The sequence below is a fragment of the Uranotaenia lowii genome, chromosome 3, assembly GCF_029784155.1.
Source record: "Uranotaenia lowii strain MFRU-FL chromosome 3, ASM2978415v1, whole genome shotgun sequence".
Taxonomy (NCBI): Eukaryota; Metazoa; Arthropoda; class Insecta; order Diptera; family Culicidae; genus Uranotaenia; species Uranotaenia lowii.
The window spans coordinates 189,335,565-189,362,397 of NC_073693.1; the positions used below are offsets into that span (position 1 = coordinate 189,335,565).

At 33.4% G+C, this 26,833-nt stretch overlaps 1 protein-coding gene and 1 long non-coding RNA gene across 2 annotated transcripts in view; one reads left to right on the forward strand and one right to left on the reverse strand.

The window, feature by feature from the left end:
• LOC129751932 (homeobox protein SIX3) overlaps positions 1 to 26,833 on the forward strand; it is a 198,547-nt gene that overhangs the window by 54,695 nt on the left and 117,019 nt on the right. The gene's annotated exons all lie outside the window — the stretch shown is intronic.
• LOC129751936 (uncharacterized) lies at positions 487 to 2,398 on the reverse strand. The gene is made up of 3 exons (XR_008738829.1): positions 1,877 to 2,398; positions 1,258 to 1,806; positions 487 to 1,030 (listed from the first exon to the last, which is right to left on the reverse strand). It is a non-coding gene; the product is annotated as an uncharacterized LOC129751936 (long non-coding RNA).

Here is a 26,833-nt window from a genome sequence, read left to right on the forward strand (position 1 = left end):
CCAAAGCCGTCCTTCGAGAAGTCATGTTTGCTTGGCAATCACATGGACGTTAATACCAAGCAATAACTTCGCACGTCATGACCTAAACGATAAAAAAATTATTTCATCAATTTAATCAAAGATTTCTAAGATAAAGAATACCGAATTTCAGTGTTTCTCGTTTTGGATTTTTTCACAGTCTTTAATGTGTTTATAATTAAACGAACAGTTGCAGGGGCATAATTTTCATAAAATTACAGCAAATATCCTGTAACAAAAAGGAGCAGGACATTTACCGTAGTTTTACAGGTCAATAGAAAATTACAGGACACTTATTTTTACGTAAGCCGCACTAATTGAGAGTGGTTTAAAATTACAAGACTACTTTATAATCGGATTTCTTTTTTTCAATTGGATTTTTTTCGGACGATAAAAATGATACAAGTTTTGAGCAAATAATTTTATTGGACGAAATAATTAAACAGTTATAACACTAGACATAATTTTTGATTTTATTTGCCACTTTGTTCGTTCACAGAATTTAGTCTTACTCTGAATTCAAATTTCTTTTTAAGAATTATTAAATTTTTATAAGACATAACACTCCGATTTGAACAAACGATTTTTCAATCTGCGATTATGGGAACCGTGTCTCAAGTAATCAATTGTTCTGATGAACTAACATTTCGCAATGATTAACAGCAAAATCTATTTTCTCGGTAGTTTTCATACGGAAATTGCGGAAGAGCTATTTATAACCCCATTTAGAAACGCCGTCGGTTAATTTTCATCTATAACATTACTTGTAATGAAACTGAAAAACTATTTTGAAGATCAAAAGTTAGCTACCTTTCTTTTAAGTAAGCTCTAGATGTATGCCAGTGGAAAACCGTTTATGATGAGAACTGATCAGGCATTCTGCTTTTCTTTGGACAACGTTCAATAATCGTTTTTTAGCTTTTCTCTGCGTAATAGTTTAGCTTAGCTTATCTGAGAATCCACAGTCCACATAAATCGGCTGCCGTACGCCTTCGATTTCCTTATTGGGTAGCTGGAGATAGGAATAAGATAATTAATATTTTATTTGGTCTACAACATGAGCTATTTCTTCTATTCAATGAAAACATGAATTGGATATCATTAATTCGGCTTTAGTTGTGTTAAAAAATGTGAATATTAAAGCAATTTTGAGATCAGAACTTAATAACATAAATTAGTATTTTAAACGGCATATCAATCCAGAAAAGCACATATGATATGAAAAGAAGAAATACTGACCATCGGTTTGGAGGCATTCGCTTGCGAGAATCCTTGGCAACAACCGGTTGAATCTTAAGAGTGGTTTTTGCTGTTCGTTACATTTTCCTTTCGTAGGCTCTGTTTGTATTCGTGAGCAACTTCCATCTCGTCTCGGAAATTCTTGTCATCCTTTTGCAGAGGGAAAATAATTCTCCCCGTAGCCAACATTCCTGCAACGCTGCTTCAGAAGCAGTGATGCTAAAGTATACAAAACACTGTGCTGTGGAAACCGTCATGGATTTCCTATTCCAAAACCCAAATTTAAGTTGCAGAACAAGTATTTTCAAATCCGTACTCGTTCTGTAGAAAACGTCATTCTGTTTCAAGCACTTCCGGATACTGCTTTCCAAATGAACCGAAAACATTTTGTGCATGTTTTTCCACAACAACCGATAGATGACCATGACCACTTGCAGAAATTATTGTTCCGGTCTAAAATTTAATTCGTGCACCCCGCTTAGTGAGCAAGACCAGAATTGATGTTATCTTCGATTTATCTGATGAAACAGCTGCAGCGTATACGGATCCCTAGAAAATCAAAGTTTTGGACATAATACTTTTAAATCGTTGCGCTTACATATTATTACTGAAAACATACCTGTAATCACTGGTTTGAACACGGAATTCCAAGGAAAATTGAAGGGTGTTAAATTCCCACGCAGCAAAGATCGGTTTTATATTATCCTTTTTCTGTAGTTCTTTTTAAGGCACTTAGGCAATTGCTACCTGATCATGAAACGGATTTTTCTCAAAGAATGTCACCAAAAACATAACGTCACAGCACGGCCAACGATGCAATGAGGTGAACGCGTGAAGACCTGCCCAGAAGCTTTTCGTTTCGTCAAGCGCTTTTCCTGATCGTCCTGATTTCCACAAAAGCTGGAATATTCGTCCGAAAAGAAGCTATAGGCTAAGAAGGCTTCTGTCCTACTCAATTCCGCCGAAATCCAGCTGCAGGGGCCACCGAAATCCTCGTCTATTCCGTCAATTTAACTCAGCTTCGCACTCGATAAATTTTCAAGGAAACTTTTCGTTTTGTTGACAACAATTTAATTGCAAACAAAGTAAACAATTAAATTTATCAAAAGGGCGCCTCTCAGTTATATCAAAGATTATTGTAATTTTATGTGTTTTATATGTATATATATATTATTACTTTGTATGATTTCTATAATAATATGCAAATTTAAACCATATTTACTTTTTAATTTATTTTAGTTATCTAAAAATGAGAATACGACTTTTCGAAAATGCATAACGTTTTTAATGTGTTCAAGACGCGTACATTAACAGGTGAGCTAGATAATGAGAAATCGCATTGTAGATTTCAATAGGACGAAAACATTTGGCAGGTTCTATTTTATCGATTTAATGACTTTCAAAATCCATTAATTCAGATTTTTTAATATCTGACTAATAGTTTTACTATAAAATAGAAAAAAAGTCTGTTCAAAACCAAAGGTGTGCATAATATGAATTTGTATTATATATTTAAATAAACATAGCTTTATTATAATTATAATAGTCAATAAAGAGCATCGCCCTTTTGATAAACCAAATTGTTTACTTTTGGCAGCTGTCATCATTTTCGATTTTGTCAAAACGAGTTGAGTTTTAACTGTTCCGATGTGAGAAATAGTAAAATTCTAGAGATTTTGTGCCCGGGATGCGATTACAAAAAAGCAATATTTTGTAGATAACCCTGGGTGATAGACTGCCCTGTCTGGAGGTTTTCAAAAAGTAGGACAAAGAAGACGACAACCATGATTGCTCAGGAGAAGGATCTATGATGGTTTGAGCATTCAAATTCAGTAAGTAGTAGGTATTCTACTTCGGAAATCTCTCCGAGTCCCTAGAAAAGGCAAACATATTTTAGAATTGTTGTCGGTTTTAAATAAGTAAACCAAAACAAGAACTGAAATAACCGAAATTACAAAGTCTCGTTCACACAAGACAACGTTTGAAATATTTTGATTGATGCAATGCAAATAATTGCGGGTCTCCTGATGCCCGGGCGAATGAATGATAAAATTGAATTCAAAATTAAATGGTAGGTATAGAAATAATATTTTCGAAACTTACTGGTTTTCGAGATGGAAGAACAGAACATTCTTGGACCTTTCCGAATCAAAAATGTCGCCATACGCGTGATGTCGCTCATGATCCTTTATCCTTCTTCAACTATCGAAGGTATTGTTTTTGCTCAAATCTGCCTTTTTAGGAAAACAAGAATCAAACATTAAATGAAGTCTTTTCTTCAATTATGAGTTTAACCTCATTTCACTTAAAATTAAAACTACACTTCGGCGCTGAAGTAAATGATAGGGATAACGTTTGAGAGCGCTGTATTTAAAAACACAATCCACTATTTATGAACTCACACTTACGCCCACGCAGGGTAAATTTCTTAAACAACAAGTTTGATACAGAGTTCACAAGTTAAATTCATCAGGATAAACTTTTTGCGGCCTGCCACAACAACTAATGAAAGAACTTTGTGTTGACACATGGTTGTTAAATTGAAACCTCACACATAATTTTACATCTTCTTAAATTTAAATTTAGGTTTCTTTTATAAGTTTATATTCAATGTGATTGAAAATTACATCTTTAATGGATTATATCATGTTACAGTTCAGTCTTTCGAAAATTATGGCCCGTAAGCTTGGGTATTTGTTAAGTTTAGATTGAAAATGATGTGAAATTAAATCAATTCCTAATTAGGGCGAAAAATAATTAGGTTTTCAAGCGTTTCTGTCTCGAGTAATATTATAAATTTTTTGGTGTGTATGTATTTCGCTTGTTAAAATATGAATGGTTGAAATCGTCATAACTTTTTTTTTACAATTTGTTATAAATGGTTCAACTTCTTGGTCCGATAATCAAAATAATGTTGTATTTACTTCCCGATGAAACTTGATAGTCATCTGCACAGCAAAAAAAGTGTTGTTATATTACTTCAAAAACGTGCACTTAACATGAGTCGCTTAAGGTATCTAATATTACATTGTTTGGATGTACAAAGTTACTACACGAGATTGATGTAAAAAAATTACACTAAAAGTATGTATCTCAGTAGACGAACTCGAGCACGAAGATAACGCTGCCGTTACTTTTTTTTCTAAATTTTTCTAAATTTCTTACACGTTCGTTTTATACAAAATTATGCGACGGAAGAATTCAACTAGGAAAGAGTTTCAGTCTGGAACTTCTATGTGTATACGAGATTGCAAAATTAAATCAGATTTAAACAGAGCAATAAGATTTAAAGAGCTGAATTTATTTCTTTAATATAGGTAATGATAAAAATAAAAAATCACAAAATTCATTGTTAGATTTTGTTGTTGTTTTTCTTATTGCTTTAAGAATAATATTTTCTCTGGTCAGCTTTGTTTTTGAAACAGCACTTCTGTTTTTGGACTGTTTGATTACCGGAGCTTTTTTGATAAGGTTTTAGAAAGATAAACCGTATAAAAAAGATTCAATCAAACCAGCACTTGGTGAGCCTACCAGAATCCTTTTGAAATGTTTTACAAGTTTGATCATGGACTGTCTTACTTGAACAGAAACTGTCAAGGTATTTGTTCAACCCACGTTTAGTCTTGTTTCGTTCTTCTGGGATTTGAACGATCTCACGTCATTCTTCCAGCTTTCTGCACGCATGTCGAGACTTGGCAATGTTCTGTCCCTTGGATGGCCATTGGTTATGCAATTCCGCTTTTGAAAACGCCTATCCATTCCTGTTTAAACATCAAATGAAATAGTTCACAAGGAGGATAAAAAGTTGAACATAAAATACACACCTTCAGATCCGGCTATTTTAAATCTGTGAATATCTTTTGCATCCCCGATAAACATGGACCAAAATTCCTGAAAACGAAGAATTTTGTCAAGAAACTATCACCAATAGTTTTGCTTAGATGTATTATCAATATTGACATGACTTACCAGCAGCAAAAATCCTCCTGAGTTTCACAATCCGTTTCTTCCGTTTCGATACGAACAAAATTTAAAAATGTCATTTGGAATAAACATTGACTACTTGATGTTATACTACAGAGCAGGTTGTAATATTGCACTGCATGACGCGTTCATATTGTGTACATCGTTTAGTTAGATGTAATATTTTAACCAAAATCAAAAATAATACATAGATTGACTAACATCACCTGAAATTACATCGCCCACAGTAAAATTTTTTTTTGCTGTGTGGTCTAGCAGTATTATTGATATGATTTGCCATTGACCAGGAAGTAAAGGTGCTGGTATATACTTGTGCTTGTGATTTTTTTGCAAATCCAGAAAAGCTTCCTTCAGCGTGAACTCCATCAGAATTGTTATCGAATACTACTTCGAAATGATAAAGATGAACCTAAATGAACCCAGAAAATCAATAGTGGAAATAGTGGATCTCTTTAAAGGAAATCTGTTTTCCATTGAGATCCATGTAGTATTTAATTTAGTATTATCATTACATTTCCTCGCACTAAATTTAAACATTTCAGTTCTCAGCATGAGTAAAATTTTGCCCGCGTTTTTTATTAATTTTTGTTGCTGCCAGACATGCTGAGAACAGTAGCGTCCATTACCAGGGGGCTCTAATGAGCTTTTTGGTGTGGGGGAGTGTGGTGGGCCGCTACAAAAAAAAAAAAAAAAAAAAAAAAAAAAAAAAAAAAAAAAAAAAATATTGAGACTTAATTTGGTTTTAACTGCAAGATAGTGCTGCCATTTACGACTTGAACTTGGAAAAAAGTGTGGTTTACTGAAAAAAAAACAAAGTTATATATATTATATTAATGAAGAAATTTAGCATTTTGATAAGGTTTTATATCTGAAATTTTAAATTCCTTAGTGCTAGAGGAAAATATCTTAAAAATCCCTTAAAACCCTTTGAAATACTAGAAGATGCCTAAAACTGCATGTAAGTACCGTAATCCGGGGTAAGATTGATCACTTTTTTCAATATTTTTCGATTATTTTTTCTGTTAAGGGGAATGTGGCATGTTTAATATTTTCAAAACCAGTACTGGGCTCCTATGAACGTAAAACATGGTTGCAGAAATTCATTAGACTTCTTTAAATTTGATTTAAAAATCGATTTAGTCTCTGTTCAGTATTTGATGCTTTGGAGTGACATTGATCAGTCTCTATTTTGACGATTTTATCGAGTTTTCTTGATCATAAAGAATACAAAAAACCATAATAATAAAATTTTAAATGCTTGTTCATCAATTTGACCTAGTTTTTAGCGTTTTCTTTTAAAAACATTTATAATCGAAAAAAGAACACTGATGCTGCATACATTTAGGGGCAAAAGTTATAACAATTGCTAAATAGTTTTAGCTTCAAAATACAAATGAAGTTTTACCTTCACACGTTCTTCTAGGCTCACCCACTACTACCATTTCAATTTTTTCTTCAAAGTTAACCATTTGATAGGGTTCATAGCCATTTTTCCAATACGGGCTTACTCTTGGAAAACGTCCTTTATTTTTAAATATAAAAAGTTTATCACTAAATGCCTATAAAAATAGCACTACAACTACCCAAATACAAAGAAAAAACGTTGTTCTTTCACATTCAGCAACTCGTTTGCTTCTAATTGCTTTGGTATCATCAGGAGAGCTGTTTGTTTGCGAGCCTTGGAAAAAATAGATATTTTAAGATTTTGAAATAACATTTTTACTAGCAGAAAACAAATTTCAAATACAAACCAAATTTTGCCTATTTGATACTCAATTAATAGGCTTTCAAACGTAGAAAACAGTTTTCAAAAATTCAAACTATAGACTTAGTTATTGATGATTATTTGGCACAATTTCATGTTGATCAAAGCTACCCCGGTGATCAATGTTACCCCGTTTTACGGTAGTTATGATTCAAACAGTTTATAGAAGCATTATTATTTTCTTTTCCACAGTAAATTTTAAGAAATAATCTCGATTTTTGTTGAAAAACAGAAGTGATACTATTCTTATTTCTATTATTTCTATTTTTTTTTAATAATAATAGAGCTAATTGCACACTTTGGATAGTTTGATGGTTCAATGCACCCCAGTTGGTAAACATGTTAATGCAATCTTGTAGTATCAAACAACCAGCCACAGTCCTGATCTTGTAGAAGAGTTTGAGATCATTCGCATAATCTAGTAGGCATTCATTCGGTAAAAACAGCAGTACGTCGTTGAGTGGCCCAAGATTGCTGCCTTGTGGTACGCCCGAGCAATTACTAACTGCAGAAGATATCTGGGATACAAGTTTGACCGTCATTTTTCTTTTCTTGAGATAAGATGCCAACCATGAGACAAATGTGTCCGCAAAACCCAGTATTTGAAGCTTAGCGAGAAGCAAGTTATGACTGACTCGATCAAAAGCTGCTTTGAGATCAGTATAGATAGTATCTATTTGAGTGAAATTATCAAGGATACTTATCTCAGTGCAGCTCCATTCCTCAAAACTTCATCGGTTTTCCAGATATTGCCATGTCATTGGGAAATGAACACGGAAAAAAATATCAACTTTTTTCAACCGTACTTGATATTTTGTTTCCCAAAAACTATTTTTTTCAGAAGCTAATCATTTTAGAACCCCAATGTCACAGCAGCCTTTTTCCAGCACAATGTGCACAGCAAATGGAAGCAGCTTGATCGGAAACATTCTACACCACTTTAAACTGATACGGCATGGGGGAACATTTTATTTTCCCCAATCCTGTTTTTTTTTACCAAGTTTTAAAGCTTACCAATTCCCTATTACTATTCTTCTCCACACGATAGCAAACATTAACCAAGCATTGGTTAAATCAAATCTTCTTCGAAACCTTTGATTTTCCCAAAACTCTAGATTATCTTCACGAAATGTTACCGAGAGTGTAAATTTAAATTGAAATGGCTCTTTGAACATGGAGGGTTTAAATCTTCAGACACCACTTTTTTCGCTTGATATTTCACTTTTTCCGACTTTAACTGAAAACACGTCAGGTGTCAACTTTGAGTATAAAAAATGGTATTTTTCCATGTTAATATTAACGTTTCACTTGAAATAAATAAAATTTAAAAGATTTCACGACGAAAGGAAAAAAAAACACATGCGCTCCGAATTGACCAACGCCTACCTTGTATTCTATCGTTTAGAGCAAGTTCACTGGTGTTGGGAAAAAGTGGTAGAAATTTTGACACTTACGGCCCATTTTGAAAATTTTGCCGTGCAAAAACATTTTCAAGATCTGTGGCCTTCTAGTTTTTTACAACACGTTTTGTATTTTCGCATGCTGTGATGCAAAAATAGCAATATTTATATCAAATACGGCTGAAATAGAAACAGTGTTGTAAAAAAATACAACGCCCCACGATCTTGAAAACATTTTTGCATGGTAAAATTTTCAAAATGTCAAAATTACCACTTTTTCCCAACACCAGTGAACTTGCTCTTACAAATAAGTATTCTTTTTAATTATTAGAAAATGCAAAAAAACCTCTAGGAAAAAATGGTTTTGAATGAGTTGAAAATCCTTGTAAAGGTTGAAATTAAATTGATTCAATTTTTTAGCGGAATAAACACAGTGGTGAAACTTTTCTATTTCTGACTCCTATATTCGGTGTTCGAAATCACAATTTTCAACGAAAATTTTTTCTTCGCAATACTACGTCTAACTCATTCAACATATTTTGTACTCGTCCGTTTAGAAACCTGATTAACGAGTTTGTGTTTAAGTTCTACATGATACGCTCTCAAGCATTCAGATAAAAGAATCACATTTATAACAAACGTTCTCATTCTGTCAACATCAAGTGATAGGTATGTCATTTTGGACATCCATAATTTTGAGCAAATAGTTGAAGTTAAATTTTTTTGAAAATTGGAATTTGATAGGTTGATCATTTATGATTTAGTCATTAGTATATCTTCCAATTTTGCCGTTGATAAAAAGAAGCTTTAATTTTCATTTAATTGGCTCGAGTTTATTGACATTGACCATAGATAAATCACCTTTGAGTTTTTACATGATTATCATAGACAAATTTATCAGGTTACTCAATACGTTTGTAGATCGAAATAAATTTTAAACAGGGGCAATTCAAAGGCATGTCTGGTTTGAAATTGCGCACGTTTGATTTTCATTCGTCAGTCCCACTTTCGAAGCTACATACTCAGAACTGCTGAAAGCACTGAATTAATTACATTATGGAAAGCGATTATGGCGCAAAAGTTTAGCTCGGTTTTTTATTCGTTCCCAAAGCCATATTCCCGGTGTCCAGACAACGTGCTAGTCCCGCCATTATAATCAATTCCGGTTCGTACATAAAACGGTTGTTGATTTTTTTTTCGTTTCCAAAACCTCAAAGTAGCTCTGTCACATAGATTCAGAACAGGGGAAAATGGCAGGAATTAATGGATCATTTCCACAAACAGATTGTTTCAGTTTTGTTTTGATTACTGCCTGCTGGTGAAGGCTCGGTCGAAGAAGAGTGCGATACATATAGGGATGGAAGATAGAGAGCAGCCAAAAACAGGGGCCAAATCTGGCTGCCGATGGCTACAATAATGGCAGATTAGAAACGACCGACCCCTAATCCGGAAGTGTAGAAACTTTTGAGGGATTTGCTTTTGCTCGGTCGAATTCTCGCCCGAGTTTTTGTATGGGCTAATAGGCATTAAAGACCGATGTTTATGTTATGGTTATTAACGCCAAATCCTTCTCTGAACCTCGTCTAGCCTGAATTCCTAGAGGCTCTGCATACATGCTTTCAGGGTCTATTGTGGCCAGAAAGGTGACAATGACTCTGGGAAGCATTGGCAACCCCGAAACGACTAGAGAGGACAGTTGATGAAGACATTATGCTCTGACATATCCCCGACAAGCTGCAATTATTTGCGGAGGGTGTCTCAGGCAGGAGGCAACAGAAGAAGGGAATCCGGATTCCAGCAGGATTTTTATTGATGCTTGTAAAATCATTGTGATTTTGACGCTTTATTGATAGTGCTACCGTAACGATATGGCAAATTCAGTGGTGTGGTCATTAATGCAGCCAAGCGTACGAACAAACGGTTAACTTCCAAAAAGGGTTCTCTAAAGATGCGAAATGTTTAGCAGTTTTCCCGTCGTTCCTGGCGATTTCAACCTATAGAAAAACACTGGTTCCAATGAAGACATCTCCTTTGCCGTGTGCCGAAGATATTTAAGATTTTACGCTTCAAGATCATCGTTTTTCTTGCGTTCTGTAAAAAAAAAAAACGCTTTTCTTGGTTGCATGGATCAAGACTAAGCTTGGTAGCACTTATTACCGGTGCTGTTGTTGCTGCTGCTGGTAATGCCATTGCTGTAGCTTTATGAGCTCATCTTGTAGAAGTTGAAAGAAGCAGCGAGAAAAAATGAAGCAATCACTCACCGCACAGTTCACGCTTTCTTGAGCACGGCAGGAGAAGGACTACCTAGCCAGCCAGTCAGCCAGCAGCGGTTTCGTAGGGCAGGGAAAGGTGTGTTAAAATCTTAAAAGCCCTCAAGAAGCACATAGGGCGCGTATTTTGAACAAAGCTAGCTCAAACCATCATCTTGGCCAAATATGGTTGGGTAGATTTTAGGGCAGTTCAGTAAGGTAATATGTTTCTAAGTAAAGTAACAGTTGTTCCATTACAGATGTGGGAATTAAAAGCGAAATTTCTTCAATCCTCAAAGAATAATTATTAAAATGCAGAAATTTGTGAAACCTTATTTTTTCAGATAAGTTTTGTTCAGATTTTATCAGCTATGAAATTTGATTCATAAATCATTTGAATTTGGAATAAAATGTACATTCAAAATTAAATGAAATTCAGTTAAGGTCAATGGAGAAGTCAGCTACTCAAGAATCATTTGAACCGCCTTAAGTAGCTATGATATTTCCACCAAGCCACCACAGTTGGAAATCATCACTAAGAACAATCTCGCTGACCGTTCTTTGACTTGATTTTGTATCTAGGACTAGACACACCGTACACACGTTCGATAGGATGCGGTTCATGAATGAGAGTTGTTGTTTACTTACCTTCTAATGCGCGATCTGGAGATACCAACATACGTCTCGGAAAGTCTGCCATTTGCTAAATTCTGCAAATGCTACCAGGTTGAGATCCGGTCAAGCCGATTATTTGTACAATTTACACAAAGTGATGACTTAATGGGCTTTCGTACCTACTTACATGCACACGACGATAACCGTGACATGGGCAAGCTCAGCCGTGTCAAGAAATTTTATGATTGATTACACTGACTGACCCGTCTTGATGGACTCACTCGCAATTGTAATTAAATATCATTAATCTGGACTTGCGCGATGATGCCATTATAATGGTTGCGAATGGGCTAAGTAGATATATGCGGGTCGGTCGGTCAGACGCTACAATTTGACAAGGTGAATGTCAACGCGACTTACCTAGCGGTGAAACGGTCAATCAAAATAGAAACAACAATGTTATTGACGGAAAATAAGAGTAAAAATGTGCATTTTGTGCTTTCCGTTTTGATTTGAACATGGATTTTTTTTCTAAAATTATATGGTGGAAAGCAAGCTCCAGCTTTTCGAAGGTGATGGAAAGTATTACAGAAACATGAGGTATCAAAAAAAAGAACATAAGCCATAACATAACATCATGAATACAACGATGAATACAAGATACAACGGCTCACCAGCAGGACTTGAATCCGCAACCTCCGCTTCAGTACAGCGGCGCGTTAGCCGATTTCACCACGGTGAACATGATAACATGATGGAATCGACCGACACGAGCGTACATGTCGAGCTCCACCGATTAACTGCTGGACCTTCTTTCGAAATATATCCTGCATGCAGGGTTGCCAACATTTTTTCTCAAAAATCAGGGATCTGGTGAAATAAAAATCAGGCTAAATTAGGTAAAGTGAAAGTATACTTTATAACGGGAATTTCGCTTAAAGTGATGACCTTTTTTTTGATCATCGCTGCTTATTTTCACTGTCATATGTGTTGTGAACCTACTTGGTTGAATAATTCTACTGCATCAAAGAAATCGAAAGATTCCCTTTTTTTAAATAAGAATTAAAGGGAATCTTTCGATTGCTTTGATTCAGCCACATTTCCTGTTTTCATTACAGTAATGGTATCTAATTCACTTCCTTGCTACCCATTTTTCATCACATTCGTAAAAACCAGGCAAAATTAGGCATTTTTTTTTCAAAAATCAGGAAAATTCCATGGCATATCAGGTTGTCAGGCTATTGGCATCTCTGCCCGCATTTGATCTTCCAATTATTGATCTCTCTTGTTTTTGTATCACCAGCAGGATTGCCAACATTTTTTTATTCATAAATCAGGGAAGTGGTGAAATAAAAATCAGGCAAAATCAGACTACGTTAAAGTAACGGAAATTTCGCTCAAAGTGATGACCTTTTTTTGGTCTGTGCTCCGCATTTTCACTCTAATATGTGTTGTGAGCCTACTTGGTTGAATAATTCTACTGAATCAAAGCAATCGAAAAATTCCCTTAATTCCCTTTTAAAAATATGAATTAAAAGGAATCTTTTGATTGCTTCGATTCAGCCTCATCTTCACTTTTAAACATGGTTGTCCATTTCTCCCAGAGCGGCTTGAAAAACGCAACTCAGTGAACTTTTCGTTCTGAAACACTTGCCGAGCTATGATGAGACGCCGGGCGTATACCCAATAAAGAGCAGAGAAGACTTCGCCAGGGTGAGAGCAAGAGAAAAAAATCTGCACGTTAAGTGTAGGGGAGCAGCGATAAAGCAACTCAATTGGTTTGGATCAGGCATATTTTTCAAAAATCAGGCAAAATCAATAGCTTATCAGGTAGTCGGGCTGAGCCTCGAAAAATCAGGCACATTGGCAACTCTGATCACCGCACCACCAGAGTTGGTAAATTTCGCCCGTCACGCCTGACCTGACTAGTTTTGTTACTAGAGTTATTTTTTGAAAAATATGATAAATTCATCGAATATCCAAAAATTGAAAGATCGAAAGCCAAACTGTTTAAAATGAGAATTATATAACTGTTTTATTTAAGATATTTTATAAATTTTTGATCTAAAGTACTTTTTTTTTGAGTTTGTGCAATGTAGATATATGGTGTGCAATTCAGTTGCATTCAAAATTTTGTGAAATTTGTTCCAAATTATTGAAAATTTGGAGTATATTTTTATTTCCCCTCCTCGTGATGTTTCAACTTCAAGTGATAAATGAAGGATTTCAATTTTGTTCTGGCCTTATTTAATCAGAAATTTAAAACCTTTATTTTGACACATTACGAGCGTTTGCTGTTTTCTTTAACATGTACTGGAAAAACTTAGATCTATGTATTGCGTAAAAAATCTCGTGAGTTTGTTTTTTTTTATTTCTAAAGATACTTGTGTACTAGATGTATTCTAAATCTACTAAATGCTGATGATCTTGTCATTAACAAGTCATCTGAATTGTCTCAATCAAAAAAAATTCTGTCACAATATTAATTACTCTTATAGGACTTATTAATATTGTAATGGGATCGAAGTAGCCATCGACTGAAAAATGGCGTGTTTTTCCAAGGTCCGAATTTTCGTTTATGTAAAAGTGAAATCTCAATACATAAATATCAAGAGTTATCATAATCCGGTGAAAATAACCCCAAACGGAACAAACCATGTGTGTCGGAGGGCTTTCCAGAGTCACCCGGCACGGCCAACGGCTCCGAGGGTGCAGTCAGTTAAACGGAACTTATCAAGTGGCGGATAGTGGTCCCTTCTCAGCAGAATTTAGTCCAGTGGCACACGGCACCATAGATGGCATCTGCATACGATGGATACCCCAAGTAATATTCAAACCTGAAGCACAATCCGTTTGTTCATCTACAGCAGAAATTCCAAAGCTAAGTATTCGCTCTAATTTAACTTCTTGGTTTAAAATTGGCACTCATAATTAGCAAAGATTTCTTCCGGCATCTCAATTTTATGTTAGGCCAGAACAAATTTGAAATCCTTCTTTTGTCACTCAAAGTTGGAACATCGCGAGGGGGGGATAATAAAAAAAATAATGCGAAAAACAAATAAATTGCAAGAAAGCTGGTAAGCAACAAAATTGCATACTAAATCATTGCACAAAACCTATAAATCAAGTATTTTTTTATCGATAAATTCAATAAAATCAAGAATAAAAAAAAGTGAAAGAACTCCCATCTTCCAATATTTAGTTTTTGGTCTTGTAATCTTTCGGATATTTGATTTTTTTCTTCGAAATTTACATAAAATACTTTAAACTTTATTTATTCCTCCCTTCGTGATTTTTGAAATTTCGAAGGAGGGGGAGGGGGGGTTGACAAAAGAAGAAATTTATATTTGTTCCAGCCTTATAGATTAATGAACAAATGCATTTTTTTTGTTTTAATATTTTTTCAACAGAGGAAAGGCTTCAAAAGCTGCAGACAAATATGAAGTTTTATCTAAGTTTAACTTCCTAGATACAATCATGAGCTCTGTTTAATTTTAACCGAGCAATTGACCTCTCAGGCAGCCAAACTGTCAAAATAGTTGTCAGGATTAATGTTGAGTTTTTCTTGAACCTGATCAAAACGTTTAAAGTTTTTATAAATAACTTATTTCATGAATGGAATAAGATATAAAATACAAAGGTAAAGCCAGTATTTCCATTTTTTTTGTGTAACTTTTAAACTATAATTAGCGTGACTGATGTTAAAAGTCAACTTCAATCCACTATTTGAGCGTGAATATTTCATTTGTATGTTATGCATTACTCCTTTTCACTAGTTGGTTCATTTGTTTTCTTCTCCGTAATCGCGAAACTTTTATGAAGCAAAGAGTAGAATTGCCAAAGGATGAATTTCCAAAAACAACCTTATTCATTTATCACAAATGACAACTTATTGAAAAATTTGAACCAAAGGTTTAACCTCAAAACATTCCTTTTTTAATATTTCATTTGAGAAGATTTAAAGTACCTATCTAATTCTGAAAAGTCTTTTTGGGAAATGCATCAGTGTAACAGGAATAATAGCTAGGAAAATAATTTAGAGAAGATTTACAAAAAAAACTCTACTTTACTAGGGTAAAACACCTAGATTTCGACAGTTTTTGCTTGTTTCGTCAGAAAAACCATGAAAATGAATTGACTGACTAAAGTTTTTCATCTCAAATATGATTGGTTCTATGAATCAGACTTTTTTCTTCATTCTCTACCTTTTTCATTGATCAAAAGTTTTAAAACAAAGTTTTTAATATCCTTTTACTAATACCTCTCGTTGATCTAGTTTTCGACATTCAATTTTAGTTTTCGACACAAAAAGTTTTAATTTTCGACAAGAACGTTTGCACCTCCTTTGTTAGCACAGGGATATGAATTTTGCATATTGGAATTCATTGTCTACTTCACGGCGTTTTTTACACCATGGAAACAGTATAAACATTCCCATGAAAATGGGTGTCGAAAAATAGATTATTGGGTGAATTTCCAGCGCTAGTTTTCGACTGCTCAAAAAACAGTTGAAATTTCTCATGTTTGCAAAAATATGAAATAAATTCCTGAAAAGATTGATTTAAGAACCTTATCATGCCATTGATTCCTTTAATGTTGCTTTCAATGCATTAAAAGGGGAGTTTTTTCATGATTCAAAATCATTCTTGATGCCATTAAATTTCATAGATGATTTAGAATGTAACTTTTCAATTATTGATTTACTACAATTGAACAACTTATTTATAAGAATTTTTATATTCAACGTATACTAAATTGAGAGAGCAATAATAGAAAAATATGAACATAGATAGCTTCAGCTACCAAATAGAAAGATAAGCCTTTTATTAAAAGTTTGTCGAAAACTAGCTCCTGTCGAAATCTAGAGTATCTACCCTATAATTTAACCACCGTAAAACTTTTGTCTTCAAAACAGCTCTTAAAGCTTCGTATCACTGCCTCATAGATAGAATTAGGAGTTTCTTAAGGAAATATCTAAGAGCAGAGAAAGTGTAAGAAAACACGATCGCACCATTTACTAAAATGGATCCTGATCTTTAACCTCTCCCCTACTTACACAACCCTTTCCTTGGATATTTGTATATATTTAGATTTGCAGACGTGCGGACGGTTTCTATAGTTGGTGATATTTATTGACTTACCTTTGTGTTTGAATTTATCAAATCTAATCTTTGGAATATAAAGGGATAAAACGTTGTTTACTGATCCTAGAAACTACCATACTATCAATCCTTCCTTCATTTCTAATTGACTAGTAGGACGTGGCCGGCGCCATTATTGTTCATTTTCCGAAGAAGTGCATGAGTTTTGTGCACTGTGAATGTTCTGCTAATCCCAAACACCATTCTGTTGCCCCTTGCACAACATTGATGGCCTCGATCAATCACGGAGTAGCAACCATTGGCGAAGATTGAGGGATGAATCATCCTTCGGATAATCTCGAAAGAAAGAAGAAAAAAAACCATTGGCGAATTAGAACTTGTTCTGTTCAGCCACACCAGCAACTATGGAATTTAAAATGCGTAAGTTGAGCAAAGGCAAATAAAATATATTATACGAAAATTTTATTTTGAAATTTAGGTTGAATGATCATATCTTTAAAGCCTTTCAAGTTCAATGATTTAAGGTGGATATGAGTAGTCAACCAAGCTAAGCTAAGACTAATTAATATTGTGAAGTAACTGATGTTTCGATTTAGGTACATGACATAGGTACTTATATCATTCTACAAATTCTACAAATACAGTTGAACGTGGTTGAACCTAGATAAGCGAGACAGAACTTTTATTCTCGTTTAAAGAGCTTTCTTCCTTATCCAGTGTTTTTTTTCAGGGGTTCTTATATGAATAGATTTTCACTAATTCAGCTGAAATCCAGTCCCCAGCTACTGGTTTAATTTTAAAATTCGGACCATGGCTCAGTTGGAAGAACGGTAGTTCTCTGAGCCGATACCGCGAGTTGAAGGCTAACATCTAACACACTTGAACCAGTGTACACTGGGATAAAAGAGTGGCAACAATTTTCAGCTAGCGTTTTGCCACTCTTTTCTTCGAAATAATACAACTTCTTCAATCCATAACTTTTTTTTCAAGGTAAATTTTCTTGACCACAAAGAAACTTTTTCTTGTCTCGATCTTTCGAACCGTATATTGCTGATCTGTGCACCCAAAAATAAAATTGCCCATTCTCCTTTATCCAGGGGAAATCGGGTGAAATGAGGCTTTCAGAGTAATCTGACCTGAAAACGGGTTGAGTCTCATTTTTTTGCCTTTCTTACAGAAAGGTATAGTTATCGGTCGATTTGGGAGATCATTAATTATGGGTCTTAGATATACCGTAAACTGGGGGAACTTTGATCACTTTTTTCGTTCATTTTTGAATATTTTGGAAGGGGTTACCTTTTCGTAATACCTAAAAGCGTTAAAACCCTTACTGAGGTGAGGAGTATTAAATATGATCATTGATTGCAGTACATTCAAACGACATTGGTGGTTATAATTAAATGTTTGTTACAAAACCCGATTTCGAGTTTCGGGATAACTTTGATCACTATGGTTTTTACGTATCTCAACATCTTCATATTTATTGTTTTGATGCCATTTAGCACAAAAGGCGCGAAACATCGATAACAGTAATTTTTTGTTTGGACTTAATTGAATTTTTCAACGTTTTCTTTTAAGATCAAATATACTCAAAAGAGGGACAATGTAGCTGCATACATTTAGGGGCAAAAATAATAAACATTTCTCAATATTTTTTGGCCTCAAAAACAAATAAAATTTTACCTTCATGCAATTCCCTAAGTCCTCGCACAGTTCCCATCTTCTTTTTTTTCTACAAACATAACCATTTGATAGTGTTTTTAGCCATTTTTTCTATACGGGCTTTTTCATGGAAAATGACCTTTTTTTTCAATATCCAAAAATTGTCATCAACTGACCATAAAAATAACACTCAAACTTAACCTAAACCAAGAAAAAAGTTAAACTTTCACTTTGAACAACACATTTGCTCCTAAAGGCTTAAATTTGATAACAAGAGATGTTTGTTTGTGAGCCTTCAGAAAACCAGATTTTTTAGGATTTTAAAATTATATTTCAAGTAATATAAAAAATGTCCTAATAAAAACCAAATTTAGCTTATTTGTTACTCAATTTACAGACTTCCAAACCTAGTAAACAGTTTTCAGATATTTTAACTTTATACTTAGTTAATGATTATTATCTGCAAATATTTTACGTTGATCAAAGTTACCCCGCTGATCAAAGTTCCCCCAGTTTACGGTACCTTCATAGGTACCTATCTAATCAGCTCGACGAGTTCTGATGATGTCTGTGTATTTGTGTGTATTTGTGTGAATTTTTGTAAACTTTGTTCTCGACATTTTTGTGAAACTGAGCAGTACAATAAAAATGATTTTTATCTTGAAAAATTTGGTTTTTTTTCTCCTTCAACCTTTAAAAGAAAGAAAAAAAATACAAAATAGAGAAAAAACGATGACGGCTTGGAGGTCAATCTGAACTTTCACTTGCTGAAGCCAATGGAAGATGACAACCAAACAATAGCGCCACCAAGCCCTCCATAGTAGAGTTTGAAGCATTTGGGATTTTTTTTGGAACATGCATATAATGCTAAAAAGCTTATAATCATTATTGACAAAGTTGAAGAAACAGGAAAGAACTCCGAATTAACCATTTTCGCCAGGTTGACCAAATACAAAAATGACAAAATTGACAAAATTGACAAAATTGAAAAAAAATGACTAAATAGACCAATTTCACTATATTGACGAAATTGACAAACTTGACATAATTCATTGACTTGACAAAATTAACTTAGTTGAAAAAATCATAAAATTGATAAAATTTATAAAAATTGACAAAATCGCGAAAATTGGCAGAATTGACCAAATTTACGATGACAAAATGGACAAAAATCACTGAATTGACAAAATTGACAAGATTGATAAAACTGACAAATTAAACAAAATTGAAAAAATTGACAAAATTGACAAAAATAACAATATTGACAAAAGAGATGACAAAATCGACAAAATTCATTAAATTGACAAAATTGACAAGATTGATAAAATTGACAAAATCGACAAAATTGAAAAAATGACTAAATTAACGATGACAAAATCGACAAAATTCTCTAAATTGACAAAATTGACAATATTGATAAAACTGACAAAAAAATCGACAAGATTGACAAAATTGAAAAAAATTGACCAAATTGACCAAATTGAAAAACTTGGCTTAATTCATTGATTTGACAAAATTCACATAGCTGAAAAAATCATAAAAATTGATAATATTTTTAAAATCGACAAAATCGAGAAAATTGGCAGAATTGACAAAATTGACTATGTCAAAATCGACAAAATTCACTGAATTGACAAAATTGACAAGATTGATAAAACTGACAAAAATCGACAAAAGGTGACAAAATTGACCAAATTGACCAAAATGACCAAATTGTCAAAATTCACAAAATTGACAAAGACAAAATCGACAAAATTCACTATATTTACAAAATTGAAAAGATTGACAAAATTGACTGGCGAAATTTACAAAATTGACCCAATTGACTAAATTTTGACCAAATTTACAATATTGACAAATTGACAAAATTGACAAACTTGACAGAATCGAAGGAAATTGAAAAAAATTAAAAAATTGGCCAAATTGACAATGACAAAATCGACGAAATGCACTTAATTGACAAAATTGGCAAAGCTGTCAAAATTGGCAACATTGACAAGATTGACGAAATTGACTAATTTGATAAAACTGACAAAAGGGGATTTTTTTTTATTATCTGACAATTTGCGCCGGGGGTCTTCAGATTTTCCCCAAAATTGAAAATTTGGTTCATTTTTGCGACTTAAAAACACATGTATTTTTTCAGATTTCTAACATTTTTATTTTTTGAGTTAGCTTCGGTTAGATTTTTTTGTAAATAAAAAATAACCATTTTTCAAAGCTACATAACTCTGTTGTTTCTCAACGGAAATTATAAAATAGCACATAAAAATGCATTGAAATTTTATCAGCTTTCCAAATAGAATAGTTGAAAAAAATTCAATAATGACCTTCAACGTGAAAAGCTGTAAATAAACTTTGAATGGCGTCTAAAAGTACCGTCTGCACCACCGAATATTATGCAAAATATACCATTGTATAGCTCGATTCATGATGCAACTTTCATCTGAAGACACCAAAGTGGGCCATTAACACCTTGAAGAGTTATGAAAGAAATAATGACAAAAAATCTCTTTTTTTGCATCGAAAACAAACAATGGTCGAACAACTGCACTCACATATGGAGATAGCAAGCACTTCTAACAACATGGAAACAAAAGAACTTACCAAAGCATGTAAAAAACACCACTTTTTCGTGCTTTGTAAAGGTCTGCAGCAAAACTAACTTTAAATTTTAACCAAAATTCTGAGTATCGTATTGTTTATGTGATATAACTAATAATGGGAATGTTGCTTTTACAACCTGGTCATATACATACTATATAACTTATTGATTTTTCGATTAAAGATCATTGTGAAGCATAATCAATACCAATAGTAGAAGGTTCAGTCCCTGTGTTTGGGATCACAAAAATGTGATTAAAAAATGAAATATAGACGTGCTTTACATAATTTTTATATCGGGAGCTAAGCACTGGACACCAAAAGCCTTTCCCATTGATCAAAAAAGTATGAGAAAGGGGCACAAATGTTGTAGAAATAATCGAATAGCTCAGTATGGCCAGCCCAGGCTGTAAAATGATGAAAATATGATACTTTTACCGTATCCGTTTTCTACATTCGCCCAGTTTTTATGTTTACCATAATAGAACGAACATAATTCGTCGTCAGTGTTTTGCTACCTCGATCGCTCACACACGAATCTTCAGTGTTCCACCGTCCATTTTGAATCAAATCTGGGGAATTACGGAGGCAAAACTTAGCGCATATACCTACTTCTAAAAATGACAGTAAAATGTGCATAACTTGATGTGACCTGGTGCAAAACTGGGTATAAACGAATACGTTATTAGATTTTTGGATATAACATGAAGTCAGTTAAGCTGCAACAATCTACCGCCCCTTCTTTCATAACAGTCCCATATACAAAAATAAGCAAGCGAGACAATCAGCTTTTTCTGTTTTGGAATATATTTTTCAATTGTGACCACCACTTTCAGCATAAACGAAAATCGTTTCTAGGTTGTCATAATAAATCGTTAGACCTGAAATTTTCGAAATAGGGTTATTGGTAAGGTCGAGAGCACCATTTTTATTCATTATGGGACTGTTAATCGACCATATATATTTTTTATATATTTTTTTCACCAAGCTACTTTCTAAGACTTAAATTTGATCATTTTTGAACTTCTAAATGCAATTGTCAGAAAAAGAAAGATACTTTTGCAAAAAAATATCATGAATTCCACATTGGAAGTTGAATCTTTTTACGATTTTTGATTGCATCCGATAGTTTTTCGCTCAGGAAGTCATTCCTAAGAAAGTCAGACCTGCCTTCGAAAACTAGTGTGCATCATTCGACATCAAGTGATTTAAAAAAATGTTTAAATGATTCAAGCAATAAACCAAAGACTATTTCGCCGAAAGAAACATTGAAAAGTAACCAAATCCGTGGTATTTCACATATGGGACTGTTATTCAGGTATATTTCATATAGGACAGCCACGAATTGATATGTTTTTCGAAATTTCTAGAACAAAACCTCTTTTTTTAGTCTTTTATGTTGAACCCTTATGTCAACCTAAAATGACGAAAATTCATATGGGACTGTTATGCGAGTAGGGGCAGTCTGAAAAGGACTAAAAAATAGTGTTTATTACCAGCTTTGATAAGTTTTTTTGTTTCCATGTTGTTAGAAGTGCTTGCTATCTCCATATGTGAGTGCAGTTGTTCGACCATTGTTTGTTTTCGATGCAAAAAAAGAGATTTTTTGTCATTATTTCTTTCATAACTCTTCAAGGTGTTAATGGCCCACTTTGGTGTCTTCAGATGAAAGTTGCATCATGAATCGAGCTATACAATGGTATATTTTGCATAATATTCGGTGGTGCAGACGGTACTTTTAGACGCCATTTAAAGTTTATTCACAACTTTTCATGTTGAAGGTCATTATTTAATTTTTTTCAACTATTCTATTTGGAAAGTTGATAAAATTTCAATGCATTTTGATGTGCTATTTTATAATTTCCGTTGAGGAACAACAGAGTTATGTAGCTTTGAAAAATGGTTATTTTTTATTTACAAAAAAATCTAACCGAAGCTAACTCAAAAAATAAAAATGTTAGAAATCTGAAAAAATACATGTGTTTCTAAGTCGCAAAAATGAACCAAATTTTCAATTTTGGGGAAAATCTGAAGACCCCCGGCGCAAACCCGTCAGATAATAAAAAAAAATCCCCAAAATTGACAAAATTAACAAAACTGACAAAATTGACAAATTTGATAAAATTGACAAAATTGACAGAATTTTCAAATTTGAAAAAGTTGACAAAATCATGAAAATTGTTAAAATCGACAAATGAACAAAATCTAGAAAATTGGTTAAATTGACAAAATTTACTGAACTGACAATGCTGACAAAATCATGAAAATTGATAAAATTGACATTATTGACAAAATTTAAATAATGACCAAATTAACAAAATTAACGAAATAGACAAAATCAACAAAACAGAATAAAAATCTCAAAATAACAAAATTAAAAATACTACGCTTTCAAAATTTTCAATATTTTTAATTTTCAAAATTTATTGTACCGATTTTATACATTTTGGTATCGTATTTTACTCTAGCATTTGAAATTTTATCCAATAATTTTATCTATGTATTTGTTTCATATACTTGAGAGGTTGAATTATTGGAAATACATGGTCAGGCATCTTTTTTCAAATTGTATTCTTAATTTTTATACCCCTTCCATTTTGAAGATATCATATGCTGTAACTCCAAAAAGAGTAAATTGAGTTAGATTATAACGTCATAGAAACGGAATCATACATGATATTCCAGAATCTAGTCATTCAAAAAGGTTAATTTATATGAAAATTATGATTATATAAAAATACTTTTATCCTAATAAAAACTTTGAATCTTTATTTCCTAAATTCATTTTGGATTTATTGCGTATGAAATTCATTAATCATAATTCATAGTTCATTTTGTTTTATATGTACCCAAATATATTTTACAGGCTGTAAGAAAGGCTACAATCTACTGTAAAGTGTATTAAATCGGGTTTTTTACATAGGAATGGATGGTTTACGAGAATTTATAATGCATGGGGTGTTTGAAAACGAAACAGGTACCTTGTTTGATCGGAATTCCCCAATGTGCGATGGATGAGATTTTTTTTATCAATTGCCCAAGTTTTGTCCTCGAGCTCACTTGCCCGAATTTACTGCTTACATATTCCTTAAACGCTGGTTTCTTTTTTGTCATCACGGTCACCTTTTGGAAAACAAAGCATTTTTTTTTTTTTTTTTTTTTTTTTTTTGTAGCGGCCCACCACACTCCCCCACACCAAAAGGCTCAATTGAGCCCCCTGGTAATGGACGCTACTGTTCTCAGCATGTCTGGCAGCAAAATGATAATAAGAGTAAACGCGAGCAAATTTTAATCATGCTGAGAACACAAATATTTATAATGTCGTGCGAGGAAATGTATTATTTAACTAAATTGACTACAATATGAAATCTCAATGGAAAATAATTTCCTTTGAAGAGATTCATTATTCGATATTTACTAATATACTATTTATTTATTGCTAATTTTATTATGTTATGTTCAATAATTTTATAAGATAAAATACAAACTACAAGATTTTTAAGAAAAATAATATTAGATATTAACGCTACAAAAGTACAAAAGGTAAACAAAACAAAGACTGGTTGATGATCGACTGTTTTAATGGTTCAATTTTTCTTTCAAAAGCTGTATCACTTTGGTTTTGAACATGGAACGATTGGTTATGTTTTTAATATCCGTTGGTAAGGTGTTGTATTTAGTAGGTCCAATAAATGAAATTCTTTTTTGCCCTAATGATGTTGTGGATCGGCTTCGTTGCAAGAAATCTGACTGGCGAGTGTTATGAGTTCGCAACCCCGTAGTAAAATGGAGGTTTTGAATATTTTCAATTGAGTGTAGATTATCATAGACATATACAACAGTTTGCAAATCACAGAGTTCAGATATTGGAAGAACGTTATGCGTTCTTAAAGAGTAAAGCTGAAGGGTAGGGAATAACAAAGGGAGCTTTAAGATGTTTTTCAAGCATCTATTCTGGAGCGTTTGAAGTTTCTGTAAGTGGGACAAGGAGGCTCTTCCCCATATCATAATAAGGTAGTTCAATTGAGAGTGGATAAACGCAAAATAAAATTTAAAGAGAACATGTTGTGGAACAAAATTTCTCAGTTTCCAAAGAACACCGCAAAGAGGAGTAATTTTTTTTTCCAAGTGTTCAATGTGACGATTCCATGAGAGTTTCATCTAAGTAAATTCCCAAGTATTTAAAATAACTAACTCTCTCAATAGTATTTCCATTCATAGCTGGGTCATTAGTACGAAGTAGCTTTTTATGCGAAGAACGAAACAACATGTATTTTGTTTTAGTATAATTTAGTGAAAGTAGGTTTGAATTGAAATATTTTGAAAGCAGTTTTAGGTCGTCTTCAATGTGCTGAATTATAATATCAGGTGAAGTTTCAGAATAAAAAATTGCTGTATCATCGGCAAATAAACGTGCTGTGCCTTTAAGTTGAAGGTTACATAAATCATTGACATATAAAAGGAAAAGTAATGGCCCGATATTACTCCCTTGTGGTACACCGATATCAATATTTCTTAATTCGCTTCTTGTGTTTTCAATAGCCACAAACTGCTTGCGACCTTCTAAGTAGCTACGAAGGATATTATTTGCTGTTCCTCTTATCCCGTATTTATACAGTTTGGACAATAATATGTCATGATTTAGAGTATCGAAGGCTTTTTTGAGATCCAAAAATAGTGCCCCAACAATATTTTTTGACTCTATTTTACATATGATGGAGTCAACTAATTCTGAGATGGCAATTTGAGTGCTCGAACCTGATCTAAATCCATATTGCAGTTTATAAAGTATATTGTTCTGATTTAGAAAGTCTACAATTCTATTAAAAAGAAGCTTCTCGAACACTTTACTAAAAACGCTTAAAGTCGAGATAGGGCGATAGTTATTGACGTCAAGCAAATCGCCAGCCTTAAAAACAGGGATGACTTTCGCAATTTTTAGACAGTTCGGGAAAACTCCTGACTCCAAAATTTTATTAAAGTATTGTGTAAGTATGTGCGAGAATGTTTCGTGGTTATTTTTCAAGACATTAACAGGGAAACCATCTGGTCCATGACCCTTTTTATTTTTAAGTGAAAAAATTACAAGTCGAACCTCGTTTACACTAGCGGGCCGTAAGAATATTGTATTTTCTACCTGTTCGATTTGAGTCAAATGATCATTTTCAGTATTTACTGGAATCTTTTCAGCCAGGTTCTTTCCAATTGTGGAAAAGTGTTTGTTAAATTTCTCACAAATCTGTGTACTATTGGTTATAACACCTCTTTCATCTGAAAGGTTAATTGAGGAAGTCGTTTTAGATTTACCTAAGAGCGTATTAATGTTTCTCCAGAGCTTTGAATGTGGTGAATTATTTAATAAGCGCTCGTAATAGAGCCTTTTACATTCTTGTTTTTTTGAACTCAATTTTTTATTTATGTGAATTAGCATCTCTTTTAAATTGATATCATTTGGATGCTTTTTCGATCGTTTTAAATAATTCTCTTTTATTTTGATGAGTGTCCAGAGGTCAAATGTCATCCACGGACAGCAATTTCCTTTAAGTTTTACCCTTTTATTAAGTGTTCGAGAAGAAATTTTCACAAAGCGATTGTAAGTTGATGTGATTTCTTGTAGGCCTTCATCAACATTTTATGGTAGTTGAATACTGTTTAAATAATTCACAAATAAGCTGTTTAGTTTAGCGTTATCAACTATCTCTTTCCTAAGAATTGTTACATTTTTATCACATAATAAATTGAATGATGTGAGTATTTGTAAATGGTCACTAACATCAGAAAAGATTGTATCATTTTTCAATCGATCTAAGTCAATTTGCTTCGATATAACGTGATCTAGAATATTCTGAGTTGTTGGCCTAGTAGGAAAGGTGTTTGTACAAGCGTATCCAAAAGATTCTAAGATAGATCTATATTTTGCTACGGTATTCAGGTTAATCAAATTCACAGGAACGTTTAGGTCACCGACAATGAAGCAGGAGTGATTATCAGCAACAGACGTTAGAAGAGATTCAATTTGATCACAAAACATGTTAAACGGGAATGAAGGGGGTCTATATACGCCATGAACACAAATTACTTGACCACTTGTACAAATTTCGACACTAATTCGGTGAAAGCCATCAAAAGTTATATTTTCAGTAGTTTTAAATTTCAAATTTGTCTTTATATACATAGCTAGGCCTCCATATGGTT